We start from the raw sequence: 9,281 nt of genomic DNA on the forward strand, positions 1-9,281 counted from the left end.
AATTAGTTTAGTCAAATTAACTTTTATGAGTATTTTGCACTTTCTTTCAAGTTCACAGAACTGATATATTTTAAGTAAACTGAACCGTTTCATTGTTTTGAGTTTTATGACATTATTTCTTTTAATTTAGACGAACTTAAGTTTATCTGAAACGGCTGGGATGTCTATTTCCCAGCATGCTTTGATGATGGCACTCGGAAGGGAGAGTAAATGCTAAAATGATGTGTAATATAATGTTTTTTTTTGTGTGCAAGATTAATGTTAAGTGGGAGATTTAGTATGATTAATGTTTTGTTATGCTAATTTAGAAGAATTTATGTTAATGTTGGTTTTAGTGTAGTTACCATCATGGTGACAAGTGATGCATGTAGCTTGATTTGAGAGCAAATAATATCTTTATATTGTTGCACTCATACAGCAAATGCGTCTGTATAACATGCTATTGCAAAAACGTAAACAAATTAATATGTTACCAGATTAGCTTGTTAAAGCTAGCTAAGTTTATAGTAATACAAGTGTTCACTTTGAGATTACATGAAAGTTTTGAGATAATTGTATGAATTAGTGTACTCATACATTTTAATTGTTCTTAACTTGAAATGTTTAAGTACAAAATAAAATCTGCGAGTTCTGCGTACTTAAACCTTGAATTTCATAACTTAAAAACATTATTGATTGCCTTAAATGTTTTGAGTTTTGCCAACTTATTCAGGTTTACAGTGTAATCGAAGTACCTAATTTCTGTTATGTAACCATTATTACGTTTCAAATTAAAGCACTGAAAGGCATGTTTGGAATAATTTGGTAGATTTGGTTTCCAGCACTGGCAAAACATGATTTGCTCACGCGTGTCCACTTCCTAGACAAGACTAGCAGATGTTCAGCCTCTCGGGCTTGATATGAACAGGAAAGAGAGGGCCATTGAATCCTCCTCAAAACAAGTCATTAGCTAAACTAGAGCCCAAGTGCCCGTGGGAAGAAACACAAGCGAAGTGAGTCTTTGCTTCAGAAAGCTCTCCGGCGAATGGTCTGAAGAGTCAGACTGATTCATATCATCCGCTCTGCTCCTAGAAACCCATTTGCAGTGCATCACAACAAACTATCCTTCACGACTGCCATCCGTAGATCGTGTTTTTGCTGAAGTAAGAAGGAAACGCGGCCTTTGAAGTGTGCCGTGACCCATGCACACACCGGGAATGATCTTGAGCTCAGGATTCTCTGATCTCGTATTAAACATTTTGAATGTTAATAAAACTTATAACAAGAGCGCGCACGCCTCAAAGCGAAGGTAACCATAATTGGGCCGTGTTTATATGAGGAGTCCCTGAATTAAATTACTTCACTTTGTTGACATCAATTCTATATAAATCACAGATCAAACGCTGTGAAACTGGTTTGGATTATTTCCCAAAGCTGCCAGCAATTTGGTAATGAGTGATTGCGTTCTGTCATGAAGGGTTGCGTTTTAAACTACGAGTTTGCCAAGTAAAATTTTCACAGATTACTGTAAATATCAGTGAATAATAATAGTAATAGATAGACAGATAGATAAACAGATAGATAAAAATTGTTATCTGCTGCAGTATGGATGGATGGATAGATGGATAGATAGATAGATAGATAGATAATTTTAATGTTTGTTAATAGTTTTCCCAAACTTATTTCATTGTAAACAGCCAAAGTGTTCTGTTTACATGTTATACAAATTTTCAAATATAATTTTAATATAATTACAATGTTCAAAAGGTCAGGATAGATAGATAGATAGATAGATAGATAGATAGATAGATAGATAGATAGATAGATAGATAGATAGATAGATAGATAGATAGATGGATGGATGGATGGATGGATGGATGGATGGATGGATGGATGGATGGATGGATGGATGGATGGATGGATGGATGGATGGATGGATGGATGGATGGATGGATGGATACGGCCAGACACATAGAGAGACGGAACGAAGGATGGATGGATGGATGGATATGGACAGACGGATGGATGGATGGATATGGACAGACGGATGGATGGATGGATACGGCCAGACACATAGAGAGACGGAACGAAGGATGGATGGATGGATATTGGATAGATACGGACAGAGACATAGAGAGACGATGTATGGATGGATGGATGGATGGATGGATGGATGGATGGATGGATGGATGGATGGATGGATGGATGGATGGATGGATGGATGGATGGATGGATGGATGGATAGATAGATGGATATATAGATGGATATATAGATAGATGGATGGATGAATGGATAGATAGATGGATATATATAGATAGATGGATGGATGGATGGATAGATAGATGGATAGATGGATGGATAGATAGATAGATGGATGGAAGGACAGACAGACAGATAGATAACATAGTATGTCAACACATTAATGAGAAGTGTATGAGCTGATGTTCCCAAGTCTACAAATTCAAAACCTGCATGAATTAGGATGAATAGCGTTTTTGTTTCTGTTGCTCTAAAACCGAAAAAAGTGTTTCTTTGAATGCAGTTCTTTCTCTTTACAGTAGTCTTTTCATTCGCATTCAGCCTTTATATCTGATTATAACTTTTTTTCCCCTGCCTCCCTTTAAAAGCCCGTAATGTGTTTTGCGGGTTCCTGCGACATCTTTGCTTGTTTGGCACTCAGGGAATCGATACAGGTGCATAAAGGGTCACAGCGATGTGCACAGGAACAAACACAGACACTCCAACAGCTGACCTTTGAGAGCCATTTTGACAACAATGCGGGTCCACGCAGGAGCAGGTTTCCCTTTTGAAATAACGAGTGTTTTTAAAGATCTCCCTAACAGTCTGCACTCAATATGTGGTGCTGGATGACCTTTCACAACACGTTTGCCGTCCAAACCTGCAAATACACTCCTCTGTTTTGTGGCGTTGCCTGTCGACCGACGGAACCGAACGAACACGGAATGAACAATGAACGACGTCAGTGAGAATCAGCATGTGGCGGAAACACTGCTTCTGCTGGACAAAGTTAAGAGATCATTTATAAAATGCGTCCCTTACAGCACAAAATAAATACATTCTGAGCTGGTAACATGATATTGTAATAATAATCAGAAATACCATCATGATAATATGATAATACCACTAGGTCATTTTTATATTGACTACTCGCATTTTTATGTGAAGAATTGCCATTTTTCATTACAACATAACATAACATTTAATGAAACGAGTATATGAAAAGTGCATAAATATCATACTTTTAAAAAATACTACACATTTATATTGATAAATAATTGTAAAGTGTAACTCATAACAGATATCATATGGTAACACTGACATTTTAATTTTAATTTTCATGTTAAGAAGAATAATATAATATAATACATATATGAATTTTCATGTTTTTACTCAAAGGATGCCATTATAAATATGCATTTGTAGTATGTTTTGAACGTATGATATTTCTGCACTAATCATATACTCTTCAAAATGTTTGTTATATGTTATATTATATACAATTGGAAGAGTATATCAAAAATAGTATTATATTTTTAATAAATATTATGTATATATTAAATCATAAAACACAAGGGATATCAAGTTGTAAAATGGTATTTTGAGACATACCATGATACTAAATGAGTGTGTGTGTGTGTGTGTGTGTGTGTGTGTGTGTGTGTGTGTGTGTGTGTGTGTGTGTGTGTGTGTGTGTGTGTGTGTGTGTGTGTGTGTGTGTGTGTGGTAATAGAAAGACAAGAGTGTTTTAAACTGGAGGAATATATATGTGCCTATATGAGTATATGAGAGTATATGAAAAAAACATTACGGTAAACCGCTCCGTGTGTGTGTGTGTGAAGATCAAACAGAATGCCTGCAGACACAATCAACAGCACCTGACACTCCTCATCCTGACAGACCCTGAGCGTGTCATACTGCACTGTTAGTAAAAATCCATTATGGCCTTGTATAAGAAAGCCGCAGGGATTCTCCAATAACACCTGTTCTTCATCCTCTCTCTCTCTTTTTCCTCGCTTCTTTCTCTTGCTCTCTTCAGATTAAAGCGGTACATTTGCTCTCTGTATATGTGTTGATGTGGTACAGCCCTCGCCGAAGTCTTTGAGCATCTCAACAGGGTAGATCCGAGAAGTTAACAAGAATAAAAAAACACTTCAGATTGACCTTTGAAAAGTTAAAACATACCTCACAAGAGTTTACTTCATAATTAACTCAAAATGAAAATGTACTCATGATCATGTTGTTCAAAAGCTGTTGTAGGACTTTCTTTTACTGTAGAATACATAAGGAGATATTTCGAACAATGTTTATGCTGCTCTTTTCCACATAATAAACTTAAACAGTGACCAGCAGCTGTGAAGCGCAGAAAATCAAATAAATAATCTGTATTCTCCTGCGTATTTTCCAAGTGAAGACTTTGTTATTGTATTTCCTGTACCGTGCGATTATTACAGCCATCAGAAATTCGTAACAGAAGACTAAACACATTATGGCGATTAAATATGTACTTATCTGCCATCCAGTTGTGTTTTTCACCAGCCTAAATGAGCGGTATAAGGCATTTGAGTGGGTGCTGGTGAACAATGGATCATCATCTGTGTTGCGGATGAAGACGTCACCAGCCCCACTATGAACCCAGATCCCAGCCAGCAGCCAATTCCAGAGCCCACCTCAGACAAGGAGCCCGAGCCTGCCGCGATTATGAGGAGTTGGAGGAGGATATTTCCCTGAGTCTCCTGTCCCTGCTGGTCTCGCCCAGCTCCAAGTCTCCAGTGTGTCTGAAGATCCCACCCAGCCTCCCTCTCCCACCTCCTCTGTCAATAACAGCCAGTTCATTTGGCCCGCCGTAACCCTTCAGTCCCTCGGCTCCTCCTCAGTTGACTCCACTCTGCAGCACGGATCTGCATCGGGTCTTCCGGTCTCCTGCTCTGGCTTGGCAAGAGAATCCCCTGTTTTCGCCTCCAGCCACTGAGCCCGTCACTCCACTTTGACTCGTCGACCAGTCGGCTCCACCTTGGCTCCTCGTTCTCGCGGCACCACCTGGGACCATCGTCCTTACAGCTCCACCAGGCTCCCTTGTCCCACCAGCTCTGCCTTGGTCAGACGTTGCTCTTCCTGTGCCATGGACTTCCGGGTCTTCAGGTGCGCTTCGTCCCTCCACTTCTTCGGGTGCATCCGGCTTCCTTCCAGCTCTGTCTTTGTCCTCTGTCCCACCGGCTCCACCTCAATCCTCTGGCACTCTGGCTCCACCTTGAATGGTCGTCACAGCGGCTCCGCCTCTGTCTCCAGATCCATCGGTGTCGCATAGGCTGCATTGGCTCTTCGGCTCCGACTGGGTCTCCACTTCCATCGGCTCAATCTCAGTCAGTCGTCACCTGGGCTTACTAGAGTCTCCACCAGAGCTCGTCCCTCCTTCGACTGAACCGTGAGCTTTCGTCCTGGCTGTGTTCTGGGTCCCCTCCTGGCTCTTCCTACTCTCGTCTCCTCCCACTGTCATCGCCACCCTGGTCTCTCCTGCTGTCTTCTACTCCGGTCTCCTACCCCCTCGTCCTCCTTCCAAGCCTCATCCCTCCCTCTCTCCTTCTTTCCTCCGTTGGACTCGTTACGACACGAGGACACACCTTCTGGGAGGGGGTGCGAATGTCTCATTCTGTTATGATTTCATTTCCATTCTGTTCCCTGTTGTGTTTTCTCTGAGTTCTTATTGCTAGTGTTTCTCTTTGGTTTCTGATTGGATTACGCTCACCTGTTGTTCATTTAGTTACCTTGTTAACTCTGTGTATTTAAGCCTATAGTATCCTCTGTTCACTGTTCAATCTCGTTTATGTAGGAAATGGTTTCGTATGATGTGTTTGATTCCTGTATTATTCTGCGTATTTTCCAAGTAAAGACTTTGTCATTGTATTTCCTGCGCCATACGATTATTACAGCCACCAGCAACTCGTAAAAACATAAAAGCGGTCCATATTTGTGAGCTAAATTAGCATTGCATTGCTGTCTAACAGAAACCAATGGAGATTTTTCTTTGTAACCATTCACTGGACTTTGCATGACAATGATCTATGCATGGAAATGTGCTTGTTTAAATATGTTAAAAAAAAGAAAAAAGAAGAAGCTGTGAATATTAACACAGTCTGTTGACTCTTTTTGACAGGGTCATTAGCAAGTCTGAAATCAAAAGTCTGCTGCTCACAAGTGTCAGATTGATAATTAATTCTCAGCCATCAATTTGTGTTCAAGGATTTCTAATTTTACATTTGTGAATAATTATCTGTACATGTTAATGCGTGTTTATTTGTGTCTGCGCACGCATGTTTACAGAATACTGTGTTTTCAATAATGGTTTTGAGTATAACCAATGCACCCACACAATATTTACCATCCTTTCAATTAAATGACTACATGTTTGGAGTAAAAGCTTTGTCCTATTTGGGGGGGGGGGGGATAAATTTCACTTATGTATGTTATTGAGACTGGATTTAGAAAATGTGCATTCGGTGGATTATCATCGACAGATGACGTTAGATGCAATGTATTCCCGAAATAAAATGTGAGTAAAACAATGCAAGATAAAATATGCTATTGTTCATGAGTGAACAATCTGTCAGGGTGGCAAACGTCTGCTCACTTACCAACTGACAGTTGTCTGTTTCTATCCCACTAACTTCAGGAAAGAAGATGGAGTGATATATCGCAGGCTAACCTGACCAACTGTGACACCACAAAATGCCAGAGCCGGATTGTCTCATCACTGGAGGAGAGTGTGATGTGGTGCATCCGCAATCAAATCCCTCAATGTATCCGACCCAAACAGCTTCCAGGGGAAACAGCGGAGACAATCTGGATCTGCTGAGGGATGAAGATTCTATTGGCCGAGACCTGTGCTGATTACTTTAGCACTTCCCAAACATCTCGTAAAGCATATTGTAGTCTATAAACAAACAACGCAATTAATAATTAACCTTCCCCGACCGACTTCACCCACTGAGCGCTGCTAAAGTGAACCGAGCTCTTGAGCGGAGGCAAAGCCATTTTCCACGCTTGTTGAAAATCAGTGTTAAATCACTTCAGAAATCAATAGGCATTCCAATTGCTCACCCACAACGCACATAAACGCCGGCGATATATTACACAGAAAAACCCATCACTGGGACTAATGAACATAAATACCGGCCGCGCAAATAATGAAGTGTGGCCGTATAAATCCGGGCCTCACATGAAAGACTGCCAAGAGAATAGACAAATATTGTCCATGTTGAAGAGGGCAGCGGAACAGATGTATTCAGCCGCTGAGCGATCGGTTGTTTGCGCGAAGCAGTTTGTGATTTACAGAGAACCCTGAAGAGTCATTGGTCTCTCATGAACTCACTAGCGAGGTACATTTAATTAAGGCGAAACTGTCAGGGAGGGACTACATTTCTCACAGCCTTAAATGCAAAAGCAATGAGGTGATTACCGTTTTTTTTTGATGGCCGACGTGAAACATTCAACTCGGGTGACTCTGTGAAGATCAATTGGTGCTGAGAACCAACGGAACCTGCTCAAGAGCCTAAATGAAGATCTAAACACTTATCTGTGCGGCTATGTCAACACTTGTGGAAATAAACTGGCCTTGATTGTATCGAATGAGCAGTTGTAGTGTACTTCAAATCTTAAAAGTCAAGTCGCGGTTATTTATGTAGCGCTTTATACAATACAGATTGTTTCAAACAGAATCAATAATGCAAACTGCATCAATTATGAGTCAAATCCTGCTGTAAAGCAGCTCTAAAAAGACAATAGGGTCATTATTATACATTTCAGTTTATACAAGTCAGTTCAGTGCTGATTCAAATCAGTTTAATATTAGGCCCTGTTTACACGAGAACGCTCGCGGGTGAAAACGTAAAAATATTTTATCGGATGTGCCTTTCGTTTACACGGAGACGGCGTTTTTGGGGCTTAAAAACGCAAAAAAGTGAAACCACCCTCCAGAGTGGAAATCTTAAAAACGCTCCACCATCCCGTTCCCGTCTAAAGGGAAAAAACAGTAAAAACGCAAAAGTCTGCTAGACAGTGAAGGCGTCGCGTACGCGTTTACGTCACAGGCATGCACCAGTACAGGAAAATAACAAAACATTATCAAACTAAAATATAGCATTTCATTGACAAACAAAATGATAATTCTGAGCGACACGCGAAGAGCACCGAGGGTTAAAACAGCAGCTTTACCGTATTAAACATGAAAAACTGTGTCAGCGTCTTTTTCACTTTGAGTGCTTCACATTGCCACCTAGCCGCCTGGAGTGCACACTACATCGAATTTCACACACTTTTGCGTCACCATATGCCTGCAGATTTTGCAGATTTCCCCCTCATAACGCTTGTCTAAACGCAGAATAAAAAGTGATAATGCAACGCCACTTTTGCGTTTTCTCTTCAGATCGTTTCCGTATAAACATAGCCTAAATGTTGATGTTTCAAAATTGGTCAATACTGAAGGCAATAGCGCCATTATTCAGTTTAAGTTTTGTTCTCATCTGATAGTGTGACGAGCCAACCCGATCTCACGGCAATTCGTACGAATTTTACGAGGTGGCTAATTCGTACCAATTCAGACGACCTCACTCGTACGAATTTGTACATTTTTTGCTAAATCGTACATATTTTACGATTTACCAAAATCGTATGAATTCATACTAATGACCTACCCCTGACCCCGCCCCGAAACCTACCCATCACGTGGGTTTAGACAAATCGTACAAATTCGTACGATTGAGGTCGTAGAAATTCGTACGAATTAGCCACCTTTTAATCACTCGTACAAATTTGTACGAATTGGTCGTGAGGTAGCGTTGGACGAGCATATATATATATATAAATAATACTTAAAATACCCCTGTAGTCAGTACATTGGTCACATGTCAATGACAACATGACAAATATACTATGTCTGGATTGCATTCATATTACACACTTTTATATTATATTAATTAAAGTTAGAAACAACACGCCCCAAAAAAAATTTATCACAAACACCAGACTTTTTTTTTTTTACAAAGCACATACTGTACAGTCAATTTTAAGTTTCAATAAAGTCTAAAAGTACTTTTAAGAAGGCACGACTCTAAGAATGTCATTAATTTGGATTTCAGTCAGAAATAATACACCGCTTTTTCAGAATATTTTCAATCCGATTCTCTTTGTGAAGGAAGGAACGATTTCATTAAAACCTGCCTGAGAAAATTGTGCCACTTGACGAAAGCTTGCTGATATCAGCAAAGGATTTTTTTTCCCCTACTTC

At 40.0% G+C, this 9,281-nt stretch overlaps 1 long non-coding RNA gene across 1 annotated transcript in view; it reads left to right on the forward strand.

The window, feature by feature from the left end:
* LOC306988354 overlaps positions 1–7,617 on the forward strand; it is a 34,247-nt gene extending 26,630 nt beyond the window's left edge. Inside the window, exon 3 of the long non-coding RNA XR_013795384.1 lies at positions 6,669–7,617. This is a non-coding gene — a long non-coding RNA (uncharacterized lncRNA). The remainder of the gene's footprint in view (positions 1–6,668) is intronic.
* The last annotated feature ends 1,664 nt before the right edge of the window (positions 7,618–9,281 follow it).

This window comes from Phoxinus phoxinus, assembly GCF_949152265.1.
Source record: "Phoxinus phoxinus genome assembly, chromosome: 20".
Classification (NCBI taxonomy): Eukaryota; Metazoa; Chordata; class Actinopteri; order Cypriniformes; family Leuciscidae; genus Phoxinus; species Phoxinus phoxinus.